Genomic DNA, 16680 nt, shown 5'->3' with positions numbered 1-16680 from the left:
AGAACGAAAATAATGATAAACTGCTTTTTTTACCTCCCATATTTACAAAGATTGAAAAGTTTACTAATATCCAATATTTGCAGGGGTTTTTTGGCTAGGAAAGGGGTAATATCTACGAGCAGTCAAAATCCATACACTCTTTTATCCAGCCATTTAACAACTAAGAATTTATATTTGCAAAAATATGCTAAAAAGGAATAACATCATTTTAACTAACAATTGTTACATTTACTATGTGCCTGGCACTTAACGTATAAATACTTCAGTTTTGAATGTGTATTGTTAACTCATTAAATCCTCATAACAGTACCATGGGGTAGAGACCATTATTATCTCAATATATTCATGGGAAGGTGCTGAGGCATAGAGAAGTTACGGAATTTGCTCAAGGACATATAATATGGAGTTGGTGGCACCAATATGAGAACCAAAATAGTCTGGCTCCAGAGCTAGTATTCCCCTTAAGCACTTCATATACTGCCTCTTGAGGATGTTAATTGCAGCGCTACTTTAATATCACAAAAGTTAGGAATAAACAAAATATCCATCAGTATTGGGAAATGACATAATAAATTACAATACATCCATACAAATGAATATTGTGAAGCCTTTAAGAATATACAGAGGGTGCCAAAATAATGTATACCCATTTTAAGAAAGGAAAACTGTATTAAAATTGTAATAATATATACCAATAACAAAGATGAATACGAATCGCGTTTTTTTTGTTTTTGTTTTTAAGATTTTTATTGGGGAAGGGGAACAGGACTTTATTGGGGAACAGTGTGTACTTCTAGGCCTTTTTTCCAAGTCAAGTTGTTGTCCTTTCAATCTTAGTTGTGGAGGGTGCCGTTCAACTTCAAGTTGTTGTGCTTTCAGTCTTAGTTGTGGCGGGTGCCGCTCAGCTCCAGGTCCAGTTGCCGTTTCTAGTTGCAGGGGGCACAACCCACCATCCCTTGTGGGACTCGAGGAATCGAACTGGCCACCTTGTGGTTGAGAGGATGCGCTCCAATCAACTGAGCCATCCGAGAGGCAACTCAGCTCAAGGTGCCGTGTTCAATCTTAGTTGCAGGGGGCACTGCCCACCATCCCTTGAGGGACTCAAGGAATTGAACCGGCAACCTTGTGGTTGAGAGCCCACTGGCCCATGTGGGAATCGCACCGGCAGCCTTCAGAGTTAGGAGCATGGAGCTGTAACTGCCTGAGCCACTGAGCTGGCCCCAAATACAAGTCACGTTTGACTTCTGCAATGACAAGAGGTGCTCAAAGTGGTTGCCCTCAGTGTCCAGACACTTCTGATTACGGGGAACTACTGCTTGAGCAACATTGACCAAAGTGTCCACTTGCATACATTTTTTGGCAACCCCGGTATAGGTAAGCATATATACAGAAATGGAAAAGTGTATGAGATCTGTTAAGTGAATAAATCAGTTTGCCGAACAGTAATTGTAGGGTGCTAGCATTTGTGAAAAAGAATGTGCATGTATTTAACTATATAAATATGTTTTTATATGCAAGGAATTCTCGCAAACATAAACAAGAAACAGGACTCTGTGCTTACCCGTGAGGAGCAAAACTGAGAGGTGCAGAGCGTAAGGTTTGTCATGAGTAGAAATTTGATCACTTCATATTCTTTTGTATTGTTTGATAATTTTGTAAAACTAATGTAAAATAATATTGAATGTTAACTATAAAAAATAGTCACGGGGATATATATTACAGCATAAGGAATATAGTCCATAATATTGTTATAACTATGTACAGTGTCAGATGGGTAATAGACTTATAGGGGTTATCACTTCGTGAGGTATATAAATGTCTAATCATTATCTAATTTTGTACACCTGAAACTAATAAAAACACACACACAGACACACAACACACACACACACACACACACACACACACACACACACCCTAATGAAAAAACATCAAGCCAACTTTAAACATTCTACCAAAAGTTCCTATTTGCTATGTTTCCTCCTATCAGGAGAGAGACCTTTCAGAAACGAATTAGTGTGACGTGTGAAATGTTCTAATATTTAGCTGTGATTCCACTGACTTCCCGTTTTGGTCACAGAGACACCAGGTCCAGGACGTCAAAAGATTCTGGATTCCCTTAGGACTGGCCCCTCTCGGGACTGGCCCCTATGAATTAAGAAAAGCACATTCATTTGGGTGGTTGCCTCAAGGTGTTCAGATGTGTCTTAGGTAGAGGAGCAACCAGATAAGCCTAAAAATATTTAAGACCCTGAAGCTGCTAAGTCTCTTTACATGTTAGGGAGTTGGGAGGCCTTATGAAACAATGAATCCCTCTTTCCTTTCTGGTCTGTAGAAATCTACATGTCTCCTCTGTTTCCCAAGAGTTAAATGCCCTTTGTTGAAAAATGATTTCATTCTCATTGTCTCTTTTTATGATCCTTAAATTAACATTTGAAAGTGGCATAAAAACAATCTTAAAATGATTTTCAAATACTCTGGTGTCTAATTAAATGTTTCTAGCATTTTGGAGGATAGATTATGATTATATTGTGTAAGAAAACACAATTTTAAAGGTTATATTGGTGGAAAATTTGATATATGTTCTATATCAACTTCCTTATCATTCAAATTTGTAAGGAAAACACTAAGAAATCAAAGTATAAATTAAGAAAGGTATAAATATACAATTTCATGCAAGGAAAAGTAAAGCTAGGTAGGAAACCACATCATCACCAATAATAAAAGGAAATGCAAATTCTGTCAAACATAAGATATCTTTTAATGAAAACAGGGTAGAATAAACATTTTAAATTGATAATGTTTAGTGCTGTTTAGATTGCAGTGAAACTGGTATAATCATATGCTACTCAAAGCACTTTAAGTTATTATAAACCTTTTTGAAAGGATTATGGCCATTACAGGGCCTCCCCACCCCTAAATCTGCTCATACTTTTGGACCCAAAGGCTCAGTTTTTGAAATTGATCTTAAGAAATAATTCAACCGAGGCAAATAGCTACATACAGACATATATTCACTGTCAAGTTATTCATAATATCTAAAAATGAAAAACAATTCGATTCCCAACAACAGAAAAACGGTTTGGTACATTATGGCACATTTACTCTATGGCTATATTTTCCATAGAATTTCTGTGTTTATGGAAATATTTTATAGGAGCACCACCTAGAACAGTAACCACTGCTGTTGAGCTAGGAAGATACTTTTGATGAAATAAACAAGGGGACAGAGGGTTTGAAGACTTCTTTTTTTTTTTTTAATTAAATTTATTGGGGTGACAATTGTTAGTAAAATTACATAGACTTCTTTATCTTAAAATTTGAGGGTGGAGGTGGGAGATACTCTGTCTTCTCACCTTTACCTTCATTTCATTGATACCAAAGGCAGAATTTCCATATGGCTGTGAACTCCACTGGAAATAGCAAACTGTGGCGGGGGTCTGCCTGATAGGGTGTTTCCACTGACCACAAGCAATGTGAAACTAGGTTTACAGATCACACCTGGTTTCATGGTGCTCACTGGCCTGTGAAAAACCTGCGGCCCTGTTAAGCGCAGAACTTGTAGACTGGTGTGTGTGGCCAATCTGAATGGAAGGAAAGAAACTTGGGGTTCCCGTTGGATCAAGGGACCTGCACCCAAATTCAGTGTGCACTCGGGCAAAGTGACCGGCTGTGAGCACAAGGCTGGTGACAGCTCATGTAGAATGGGTATCTGCTTGTGTCAGTGCCATAGCCAAAATCTGACAGGGAAGAAGTCAATGCATGGACTGTTCTTGCCCCACTTGATTTTGTCGTGCGTGGGGATGCAGCCTGCGCTACTTAAATGGAGGTTCTTATGCACAGTCCTGAATGAGTACATGAGTCACAGTGGAGACAGGACATCTGGATGTAGAATGAATTGTTCTCTGTTATTATTTTTACTAATTCTTAACATTTGGGTCACACTTTAAAGCTAAGAAAATGCTTTCAGATCCATTATTGCATTTGATGCTCATAACAAGTCTGTGATAGGGCACCACACTCAGTACATTAAGTAACAACAGCTGCCTCAAGAACCAGAATTTGTGTAGCGCACTGTCTTTCACCCTCATCATTGCAATTGTTCCCCATCACCAGGAAGTAGCTAGAAACTGTCAAGCTCCCATTTCACAGTTGAGGAAACTGAGGCTCAAAGAAGAGCAAGATTCCTATGGATTCACAACTAGTTATGCAATAGTGCCAGCCCCTGAACGCTCGTGGTCTAATTCCCAGCTTCACGTTCTTTCAAAAACAGCATGCTGTCTCTTTGTATTCATATATGTTAATGATATGCACAAAGAGCCCATAGAAGGCCCCAACTCTTTCATTCAAGATTGACATATTGGCAATGCCTAGAACCATCCAATATATATTCTGTCCATCCCTTTCTCCCCACTTTAAGCAATAGCCTCCTGAATGGTCTCAGTACCTCTATTTCACCAATTTGCATATCACTTCCCAAGTCATCACTAGAAAATGCAAATCTTCCAAGTCACACCTTTGCTGAAAATCCTTCCAATGACTTACAAACGAATAATTGCCAAGCTCCAATGGGGAAAACTAATGTTAGGGAAGATAATATTCATTTCCTGCACAATTTCTGGTATATAAGAAGTGTTCAATATGTAGCAGATTGTTTTTTAAAATCCCTCTAAGACTGTTCACCAGACAAAGCTAACGTTAAAAACCTTCACGATGACATTCAAGGCCCTTTGTAACCTAGCATAGAATAGTACCAACTACCTGTATTCTGCTTGAGCAACACTGGACTATTTGCCGTTTCCTCGAACCCAGCATCCTAGCATGCTCTGTGCTAGTCTCTGCGTCTGCAGTGCCTTCTTCTCTGCACTTGGCCTCCTCAGAGATCATTCCATTATCGCTCTTTTCCCTTAGAATTAGGCACATTTTCAGTACCGTATATTCGCATACACTATGACATTTTTTAAAATAGCAATTTATTTATACATTTATGTTCCTTGTTAGACTGAAAACACCTAGAGGACAAAAATTTGTATCATCTTTTAAGAGCATGCCTAGCACAGTGGCTGGCATGTGGCAGCATTAACACACACATACTGGATTAACTGGCTTCAGTGAAGGGGTGCCAATGGGCTGCCCATTACATTACCTGAAACAGAGTATCACAGTTGTATCCAGAGTGTCCAGTTTCAGGCAAATACAAACCAGTAACGCTCAGATTTGATGTTCCTGTCCAGTTCCTGAACAGTCTCTGGAGAAATGGAAGGAAATCATATGATTCCCCTGAGTTACCCCTCTGCTGCTTGGCAGCCATGAAGAAGGGAAAAACTGCTTTCCTCAGACAAATAAACAGGCCAGATGACTATTTCATAGCCTGTGGAGTGGCTGTAAAACAAAAGGGTAAACCACTCAACAAATGCTGTCTCATAAAGAACGTTCCAGGTGGAATGAACACATGTGCACATCAAACTGACCCTCCAGAGTCTTCCACAATGAAAGTAGAAACATCCAGGCAAAAAGGGTGAGTCATCCGACAACCACACACACATCTTTTCTCAACACTAACCGGCAGTCCCAACGGTGTTGTCTGTAACACAGTCTACTTGGAGAATCCTTTGGGCGTGCTTGACGCTGAGACTTTGGTGCCTTAAATGCACTGAAATCCCTACCAAATTCATTCCCAGAGAAGAAGGTGCTGCCCTCATTATTTGGGGATTTCACTTAACCAGCTCCAAACCATAAGGTTCTCTTTCTTACACTGGTCACTGAGGGATTAAAGTGAAGGAGACTGTTCCGAAGAGGCGGTGACAATCAATCTTGCAAAGAAGATAAAAAAAAAGTCCTCAGTTACCATCACCAAGTCAAGCCCCCTCCTCTGGAGGCACACAATGGCGGTCGGCAGTGAAAACCATTGTACTACCAGCATAAAACTTTCACAGAAAAAGGAGAAATGTACAGAAGAATTATTTTAATTTCCTTTAAGGCCAGGACTACCTTTCTTCCGGCAGTGGTTGAATATGCTGATATTAATGTTAACTTGGCGTGATCTTGTCACAGTTACACACAAGCTGTTACAAGTCAAGAGAGATAATTTTCAACAACAGTAGGGAATGCTACTTTAATTGTTTAAGTACATGGTCCTGACTGGGCATTATCAAACAGGGTGGATGCAGGGGGATATATATCAGAATCTTTGGGAGAAGGTGTCATTCAGAGAAACATATTCAATACCATAACTGCTTTCATCATTCTGGCACAATAACTAAATTATTTGGGGATTTCAAACAGCAAACAAAAATAAATAAAACAAATAATTTTTATGTTTATTGAAAAAAGATCCATGCTTATTACAAACGTCAATTCCTGAACCTCAATCAATAAGTCTCAAGTGGGGCCCAGGAATCTGCATTTGCAACAGGCACCCCAGCGAAATCTATATGGATGATCCTAAGATTGCATGTTACAAATCCTACCATAAACTATCTGGGAAGCCTCCCAAACCCCTATGTTGTAAGTGCTACATATTTCCCAATGAAGTAGGCTATACATGCCAGGGGCCAGGGGCCAGAGGCAGTGGCAAGCAGAGAATTAGCAAATCTTTAGAGCAGATGCAGAACAAACCAATGTGGATTCCAAAAGAAACCTTTGGGTGTAGGGAAACGGACTCACCCTATGCTCTCAGAGGACAATGAGTGTGTCGAGTGTGGCAATGCCCAGTGCACGGATCCAGACTGCTAAGGCCTCTCTTTGGAGCAGTAAGTGCTGGTGGCTCACAGACCCCACTGCAATGGCCTTGCCTAATATGCTCCCCATTTTCATTCCTAGCAGTAGTGCATGTGCAGCACGTATATACACACATACACATTTTACATCCCACTGCAACTTTTAGCTTGCACTCAAAGAGCAGCTGCAGGGTGGGTGGGAGTGCTGCTCCTGTCACACTGCAGATACAGGGGCGCTTCCCCTGATTATTCCTGCTGTCCACCTTCTCAGGAGTGAACGCTAATGGTTAAACAAGAGATCCACAGCCGGACTGTCTAGGTACTAATCCTGACTCGTAGCTGTGTGTCTTCCACCTGTCTCAGCACTTAGAAACCTCTTGAACTTTGCTTCCTTAGGTCGCTACGTCCACTTTACCCTGGTGACTCCCCTAAAACATTGTGCCTCTTCTGTCCCAAAACCACTCTCCTAAGTCATGTCTTCATCATCTCTCACTTCCTGTCCCTCCTAGTAGGCCTCCCTGTCTCCAGTCTCTGCCTTATCATCCTTCATACTTCACCACCAACCTTTATCCACATGGCTGCCAGAATTTTCTTTTTAAATCACAAATCTGATCAGTTCACCCCTCTGTTGAAAAACACATGATAATGCCTAAACTCCTTAACTTAGAAATAAAGGTCTTTTATGATCTGGCCCCAATCCATTCTTTCAAACTCATTTCCTATTACGCTTATCAACCTACATTTCATTGATACTGATGCACTTGTTATTCCCGTATGTGACCTAGGTTAAAACACCTTTGCTTGTGCTTGTCCCTTGAGTTGGAATGCATTTCCTTCTCTGTCTCCTGCTATTCAAATCCTAACTATTCCTCAAGGCTCAGTTGACAGGCAACCTCCTCTGAATTCGTACCAACCTTTATTTGTTCATCTAAAGGCACTGAGCACTTACTTCCTACCTTGGAGTATAGTTAGTGTGACCCCCATATGTTATTTTCTACTACATTATGCATTACCTGAAGGCAAAGCCCATGTCTGATTCCTTTCCCCTTTGTACCACCTACAGAGCTTACTACAGTGCTAGGTACAGAGTGAATTCTCAGTGAGTATGTGATGCCAATGGACAGTTTTCCAGGTTTCATGTTGTCTCTGCCACGGTAGAATGGCAGGCATATGGCCCGGGTACCCTAAGATCACACTGAAGGAAGGTCTACCTAGTGCAAAATTACATTCCTTTACTTTTTTATTTTTGTAGGAAAATGATTTTTATAGGCCAGGAAGAATCAAAATTGTTATTAGTAATACCACCAAAATTAATAATACACACTTCATTACTGTGGAAGTCATGTTTCTGTTTTTTAATATGTCACACTTTTTATTGCAACATGGCCATTTATGTAAGGGTGGGGAGTTTGATCTCAAAAACAACATTCCATTTAAGGCTCTTTTCTACAGAAATCGCCATCATGACTAATATTCAAAATACCTTAGTGTTGCAAGACTTATATGGCAAACATAAAACTCCTACACTTATTCAGTACTATACTCTCAATGGAAAACAAAAAGGGATTAATATCAGCTATTTCTTGCGGGAAGATATGCAGGTAACAGGGATGAACACTGAGGTACTAGGATAAGTTGATGACACAAGTTAACACAACTTAATTGCCATTCCTTTCAGGGGTGAAGAGTTCAACTCATTACAAAAATGTGCTTCCAATGCATAGTGTTATATCCGTGCTGCCATGTCACAAAAATAGACTTGCCAAGGCAGGTGAGGTGTATGAATGCTGGAGCCTCACAGAACTGTACTCGAGTACAACCATAAATAATACTGAATAAAGTTTACCATCTGACCAGTGGATAATGCTTTCAAGCCATTCAATTAGCTTACCCTTTCCAGTATTTTAAGCTATTTACACTGACAATCATATACATTGTAGCACTTGCTGCAAAGGAAGCATATAACCAGTTGTTTTGGCTATGGTAAGATGGGAAGGCATTCCTTGGGTTCTACATAAAAATAACAGTTTGAAAGAGTCTAATGGCAATCACTGATGAGCTGCTTACATAAATAATATTTCCTTCATTCATTTTGTTGGAAGGATCCAGTGGGAGGAGGACAAAAAAATCCTAATACTATTTCAATCGACTGAGCTGGAGACACGGAAGCTCCTTAAGATCCAGACAGCATCTATCTGACTGTCATTTTATAAGGATTTTCCTTCAAGTGAAACTACACCATTTCCTCCCAATTGCTCTCCAAGTGTCAAACGGTCCTTTATGTCATCCAAGCCATTCACTTGCCACTCACGTTTAATACTTGTAAATTTTTTTAATGGAATCTTTAGAGCTAGCATAAATCATCTTGTTTTTTAAAGGTGTACTTTCAGGAGCCCAGAATATAAGTACTAGGTCTTCTTTCTCAGACTCTTCTGTTTTGTATGTGTCATCATACAAAAAGCATATCGGCAATCATTCAGAGTAGCAACTTCACAAAAGATGTATAGGGGTCTTCTACATTGTCACCAATGTCACCCTCCAAGATATACTTTGCTTCCTCTACAATTTTATTTGTCTGCTGTTATCGCTCAAACAGAAGAAAACTGCTGTCTTCTTTTTTTTTATCTCCTCTTGTGTAGATTTCCTTACTTTCATATCATGAAAAACTTTGATGACTTCATCATGCACTGTAACTCCAGAAGCCACAGTGCCTGCAGCTGTGGCCATCACAGAGGCTCTGGCTTTGGCTCAGTGACACTGGGAGGAGGAAGAGGGGCGGGCCCCAATTCACAAGTACAATTTCAAAGCAGTATAGGATATTTCCATTGGGACAGGCAACCTGTCCTAATGGAAAGGGAAACCAAGGCACAAGACCTTCAATAAATGGTTACCCTTAGATCACATAGTGTATTAGTTTTTTCTAATTGCTACACAACAAATTATCACCAATTTAGCAACTTAAAATAACACCCATTTATTATCCCATAGTTCTGTAGGTCAGAAGTCCTAGTGGGTTCAGCTGGCTTCTCTGCTCAAGCTCTCACACAGCCAAAATCAAGGTGTCAACCAGACTGATCTTTCATATGGTGGTTACGGGGCAAGTTCACTGGTTGTTGAGCGAATTCACTGCTGGTTGTCAGCTGGGGTTCACCTCCTAAAGCTGCACTCTCCATGTGGCTCCCTCCATCTTCAAGCCATGGGCACATGAAATCCCTCCAAGCTTCAAATTTCTCTGTTACCAGGTAAATAAAAGTCCCAGCTTTTAAAGGGCGTGTGTGACTAGACCCCTCGTAAAACCAACCATGCCATACAACATAAGGTAATCATGGGGATGATGTCACATTCATAGGTTTTACTCAGACTCAGAGAGGAGGGGATCATATCAGGACAGGGGCACTAGGGCAGTTTTAGAATTCTGCCCACCACAGTGAGTTATTACTGAGGCTAGGATTTTAACTAGGTGGGACAGATTTTAAGCATTCTGGAAAAAATACAAAAATTCAATCTGGGTAAAATATGTTTGTATTAAAATGGACTGGGTAGAGATGGTTTAGCTTATTATTCTAAAACAGAACGATAAATATGAAATAAGGGTTATCATTTTTAATTATATATTATTTATGGCCATGTAAAAGGTCTACAGGAAATTTTAAAGAGATCACGGCTATCTCAACTTAACTCTATGGACCTCAGTTCACCCATCTGTAAAATGAGGAGGTTGGACTGAATCATCTACAAGCTCCCATTCATTTGAAACAGCTGATGGTCCTACCTCTCACGTATCACTCTGTACTATTCTTCTGGGTTAAAGGTGAACTTTTCAAGGATCTATATTTAACGACAGGAGCTGAAAAAATAAAACCAACGAAGTAGTCAATCACAGAAACATTTGACTCTAAACGAGAATTTTTTTTTTTAGTTTTCTGCAGGTCTGAAAACAATAAAATAATAAACCTAAAAGTACCTACTATACAGTGAGGTTTTAAAAAAATCTCCTTTCTGAATAATTAAGTAACTACACTGTTGAGTGCCTACTCTGTACACTTAGTATTTCCTACTGCAAGGGAATTCCAAGCATCAGAAAGAAAACAGACTGGACTGAATAGATGGCATGTAAGATTTCTTTCAAACCTGAAATCCTAAGATATAAATACAAGGTACAAGATACATAGCTTTACTGTCAATCAGCTTACAACTGTACTAGAAAGACAGGGAATTATTTGGGAAGGAAAAGGACCCAAAATGTGTTTCTCTCCCCCAGTTTATGGATAAATAACTAGAAAAGGTACAGACTTTTAGCTGCTGCATAACCCCTGATCCTGTGGTGATATGGCTGAAGTCATCCATTTAATTTACATTAAAAGCACACACAATTTGCACTTGAAACTTAAATAACTAAAAATATAAAAATACCTCTTTTTACAAAAAAAATCAGATGTGCTGTTAGAGAATTTATAAGAACTAAGCAGAGTTTGTTGAATAATCTTGTTTTTCAAGTGACCATTGCTGAACTGATAGACAAATATGTCCCCAAAATACCCAATTTAATCAAAGCTGGTTTTCCTCCTAATTACTTTTGTTTCACTTAAAACTTGTAGTGAACTGCTCTATTGCTAGTACCAGAATTTAAAATAATTTTTTGAAAAAGATTACAAATGCAATTCACAATCATTGTTTTTTGAAAAGCAAACAATGCAGGGTGTATATGGTAAAAATTGAGGCCCAACCCTTCTCCATCTTACTCCCCAGGAAGATACACTTTTAACAACTTGAGGTACATTCTGCACCAGCTTTTTGTACACACATATAAACACATGCGTTATGCACATGCAAATGTAGTGATTTTCTTTTTACAAAAGTCAGATGATACTAAACATAGTGATTCCAATTTGCTTTCTTCACTCAACAATATAGTATGTCAGTACATGCATAGCTGCCTGATTTAATGGCTGCATAGTATTCCATACTATGAGTTATCATAACTTATTTCACAATTTCTGTAGGCAATAACATGTAAAAATCCTGTTTCGGACAAATAAAGTAAATAAATAAAACCAACTCATCATTCAGATTTGTCATTTAGCTTCACATTTCTTTTGAAATACATTAATCAGTACTGTGAAATCTCTAAAGTGAAAATCCACTTGTAGTTCTAAGTAGTAGAAAAATGACTTTAAAATTATATTCACTTGTCAAATAATAAACTTCATGGATTTCTGTTATTTTTATTATAGAATAAACATTTATTGAGCACATTTTTGGTGCCAGGCCCTGGACTAGGCACAAGGTGGGAGGGACAAGTATAGGTTCAGAGATTAATAAAACACCTATCATCCTTCTCAAGGATCTTCCACTCTAATAACTGGAAGACAGATATAGACTGCAACATTGAAGCACAGTGTTAGTGATTTACAAACTGCTCAAAGTGGGCTTCCTAAACTAAGTGACCTGAACCCAGTTTCCCAACCAGCCATTTAAATCAAAAGCAGTCTCAGGGTCTAATTTCAGGGGTGAACTCACTATGCCATGAATCTTTCCACTAAGCTCTTGCAGTTCCCATGTAGCAAAAGAACCAAATTATTTCCCACCATCCTGTACTCTTATGGATGAGTAAGTACTCGTATACAGTCTAAATTTCTAACATGTGATATCTACCTAGCATCATTACCTATATAACTTAGAGATGAGACTGCATCCACCAAAGCCACAAGTAGGTAAAAAGCAGCGTATATAGGAACAGGTAATGACACACACACTACCCACCTCCTTAACTATACAGAGTGTGCCAAAAAAAATGTATACACATTTTAAGAAAGGAAACAACTGTATTAAAATTACACTGATGGGAACCACTTTGAGCACCTCTTGTAATTGCAGAAGTCAAACGTGACTTGTATTCATCTTTCGTTATCGGTATATATTGAGTAATACAATTTTAATAGTTTTTTTTCTTTTCTTAAAATGTGTATACATTATTTGGGCACTCTCTGTAGATAGCCCTTTTCTCCAATTACTATCATTTCTGGTTTATTTGGCTACCTTCCTGTGGGTAGTTCCCTTCATATCCCACTCTATCCCTCACATATTTATTTGAACTAGTGACATTTCATGTTCTCCATAGTCAGGTGTGGCTAGTGGCTACACACTGGAGAGCATGGATCTAGTCTGAGTTCTCTGAGACCAAGGGTTCTACTGTGTTCATTCCACAGTTAGGCACTCAGGGATGGCTGATACATAAATTACCATCACGTCTGTCTTAGTATCACAAGAGAACATTCTTTGCCTCAAACTTTGCCTTGAGTAGAAACAAAGTGGAGAAATTGATGTGACAGTGGGAACAATGCCGAGACTCTAGTTGGAGCCAAATAATACCATATTACTAAAATAATATTTGAACTAATGTAATATAACATTAGTTCAAATATTGTTTTATTATTTTACCTTATTATAGGTAAACTCAGCAAAGGGCCAAAGGTTACTGTTCTAATCAGAAGAAAAATGAGTTGCTACGAAGTGCTACCAAAAAAAAAAAAAAAAAAAAAAAAAGCAATAAGAGGTGCTCATTTAAGCAGCAGATTTGCAGCACTTTGTGTACTGCTGTCCGAATGACACACTTATCTCAGTTTTTTCCTCTCCTTTCCATGTGGCAGTGCTGGGCAATTTCACATCCATTTTCTCCTTCAGTTCTCAGAAGAATCCTGAAGGATAATTAAGATGATTATCCCCATCTCCAAGATGAATGACCGAAGGCTCACAGAGAAGTGACTTGCCCAAGGCCGTAAACACTGTGGGTAAGTTGGTAGGAAAAGCATCTTGGACTTGGTCATCTGTGCCTTACAACAAGCTTCCACTATTAAATGTCTATTTGGTCTGCCAAGATGATTTTTATCCAGAAGGAATCCATGTCCAATTACTAAGTGCTGGTTAGATAATTTTATTTTTCCTCTTCCACCAAACCCTGCTCGAACACACGTACCCTAAAAGCAAGGGCTATGTACGGTTTCAATGCCATGACTAGCAGACAGCTCTGTGTTGGAAGAGTAGGGCCCTCAGTCATCTGGCAGGGAGTCACCAGAGCAGTGAGCAGATAGTCATGGGCCACCAGGAGCCAATTGCTGTGCATTCAGCATCAAATACATCTCTGGAAGGCCTGTGTGTCAGCTTCTGTGAAGGGGCCAAAGGTGGGGCTGGGACAGAGCAACTCAGAGCACTGCCCAGGCTGTGAGGTAAAAGTTCAGGAGCTTAATTTCTGGTGATCTGAGGATCCCAGTGTTATAAATCTGTTCTTATTACAAGTACTGCAATTGTTTTCAACTTAGCTATGCTCCCAAAGGGTGAAAAGAAGGGCAAATGGAGATATCAAACAAGGTCATGGGACCTTAGGGAATGTTCAGGGGCGGGGGTGGGACCACTATGGACCACGCATCAAATGCAGCCCGCTACCCTTTTTTTTTTCTGCAAAGTTGTACTGGGACACAGCCATACTCATTTGTTTTATGTGCTGTCTATAGCTGTTTTTGTGATATAACAGCAAAGTTGAGCAGTTGTGAAAGACACCATATGGCCCAGAAAGCCTAATATTTACTATCTGGGCCACTGCAGAACAAGTTTGTTGACCCCCGATCAAGAGAGGTGCCAGAAGCTTTTCTTACATTTTCATAAAATAATATTTTGAAGAAGTTTACTCCCTGAGCAAACTACTTCCTAGCTACGTAATTTGGGGCAAGTCACTTATCTTTCTATTTCACTGCATAGAACAATGCTTGACTTATGCTACCTAGAGAGAGAACCAGAACGACTGCTCTTAAAGCAATCATTACTTTTCAGCACAAATTGGGGACTGCGTTATTGTTTGAACTGCCTGAGAAAAGATCCCCACACGTGGCTGTTCAATGAGATTTCTGCAGGAATGACACAATCACTTTCTCCAGAGAAATGGAATGTAATGTGTGGTGCTCACTGATCTACGTATGTTCAAAATGAGTATGTGAAGATCATGTAGCATAATAATCCAATTATCCATCTGGCTGGCTTCTTACAGGATTGTGTGGGAAAACTGAATGCACACAGACTGAACACAGGCAGAATCCTTTAAGCAAACAATATGATTAAAGTATATTTTTTAAATGCATATGAAGCCCAAGGTAGATTTTTAGACTATTATTAAAATCAGATATTTAAAATAATATAGTTTTGTATAAAATAGATTTTCAAAATGCTTTGTATATATTAATTGAAAAATAAAAATTAATTGAAAAACAAAATAAATAAATACATCATCTGGTAGGCTACACAGAGAAAAAAGTGGAGTCATCAAGGAAACTTTCTCCCTGATAGGAAAGAGACCATCATGAGATTTCATAGGTTTATATGATTTGATACTGGAAAATTCTTTAAAGATCATAAAATTCAATCTATCATTTTGCAATGAGAAGACTGAGGCCCAGAGAAATGTTAAATGACTTGGTGGTTAGTGCCAGACTCGAGACTACATTCCAAGTTTCTTGGATTCCATTGCACAGGGTTACTAAAGTTCTACACTACTGACATTTGGGGCTAGATAACCATTTGTTGTGGGGGCCTGCTTTGTGCATTATAGGATGTTAGCAGCATCGTTGGCCTCTACACTAGATACCAGGAGCACTGTCCCACCCAGAGGTAACAAAATTATCTCCAGACATAGCTGCAATGTCCTAGAATTGGGGGTGGGGGGCAAACTTGACCTCAATGAGAACCACTGAGCTTCATTATGCTAGTAGTAACTTCCCCCCAGCTTCATTTAGATACAATTGATGCATCCCATTGTGTATGTTTAAGGTATACAACTCAAAGATTTGATACATGTATATATTGCAAAACGATTACTACAATAGGGTTACTTAACACCTCCATCACCCCACATAATTGCTACATTTTTTGTGGTGAGAACATTTAAGATCCACTCTCTCAGCAACATTCAAGTAATAATATGGTACTGCACTGCGAAATATAGTCACCATGCTGTACATTAGCTCCCCCAGGACTTACGCAGCTTACCATCTGACCATCATCACCACATCTCCCACACATCCAAGCCCCTGGCAACCACCATTCTACTCTGTCTCTATAAGTTAATCTTTTTTTTTTATATTCCATGTGTAAGTGAAGTAAATAAATATTTGTCTTTCTTTGTCTGACTTATGTCACTTATGCTGGTAGTAAGTAAATAGCATTTTAATCCCCCTTCTTTATGTTTGGAAGAAAAATAAGAGAGTTTTTTTTAATAACCAGAGTACCCAGAGCAAAACAAGGAAAAGAGTGAAGGTATTCTAGATCCCTAGGATTAGTAAAGCACTAGAAAATATAAAATTTCATATACAGTGATTGGAATAAATAGTCTTTCACTGTTTGAATTTAAGTGAATAGATGGAACAGTCACTCTCTGAAATCCAACACCAAATCAGAAATTTCATGACCAGTGATGTCAAAAGTCCTTCCCATGCATTTTGTGAATTCCATGGGAAGCTTACAAAAAATAATAATCATAGAGAAAAAAGATAATTTACATTTAAAATAATCTTCATCTGAGTTAGATTGAAATATGAAGATAGGTTTACAAAACTAAGATTATACCTTCCATTGTACAGTATTTATAGATATTATCTAAATTTATATATACCATCCTATAACCTTTCTAAAAAGTTAAAAAAAATAGTCTTTGGCAGGCCATGGATCTTTTTCTCAAGCTCATTTTATTGCTAAATTTGTCAATACTCAGTATGAGGGTTTTCTAAATCTTGAATTATTAAGGAAGCGTTAGATGTGACACAGCATCCATTAACAGTACTTTACGTGTTCAAGCCAAGTAAGACCTTTCAAGTAATCTGTTTGCTCAGAATGTCTTAAGAGTCAGATTTAAGCACTGGTGAGGGTCATTTTACTTTAACAGCTATTCTAGTCTAAATGAAAGCCACAACTTGTG

General features: G+C 38.8%; 1 protein-coding gene and 1 pseudogene across 5 annotated transcripts in view; both read right to left on the bottom strand.

The window, feature by feature from the left end:
* AR (androgen receptor) overlaps nt 1-16680 on the bottom strand; it is a 196219-nt gene that overhangs the window by 122267 nt on the left and 57272 nt on the right. The gene's annotated exons all lie outside the window — the stretch shown is intronic.
* On the bottom strand, nt 8927-9419 carry LOC109437500 (cofilin-2; annotated as a pseudogene).

Source organism: Rhinolophus sinicus, chromosome X (genome assembly GCF_036562045.2).
Source record: "Rhinolophus sinicus isolate RSC01 chromosome X, ASM3656204v1, whole genome shotgun sequence".
NCBI lineage: Eukaryota > Metazoa > Chordata > Mammalia > Chiroptera > Rhinolophidae > Rhinolophus > Rhinolophus sinicus.
Note: the sequence above shows the minus strand (reverse complement) of the source record. Positions and strands in the feature narration are given on the sequence as shown.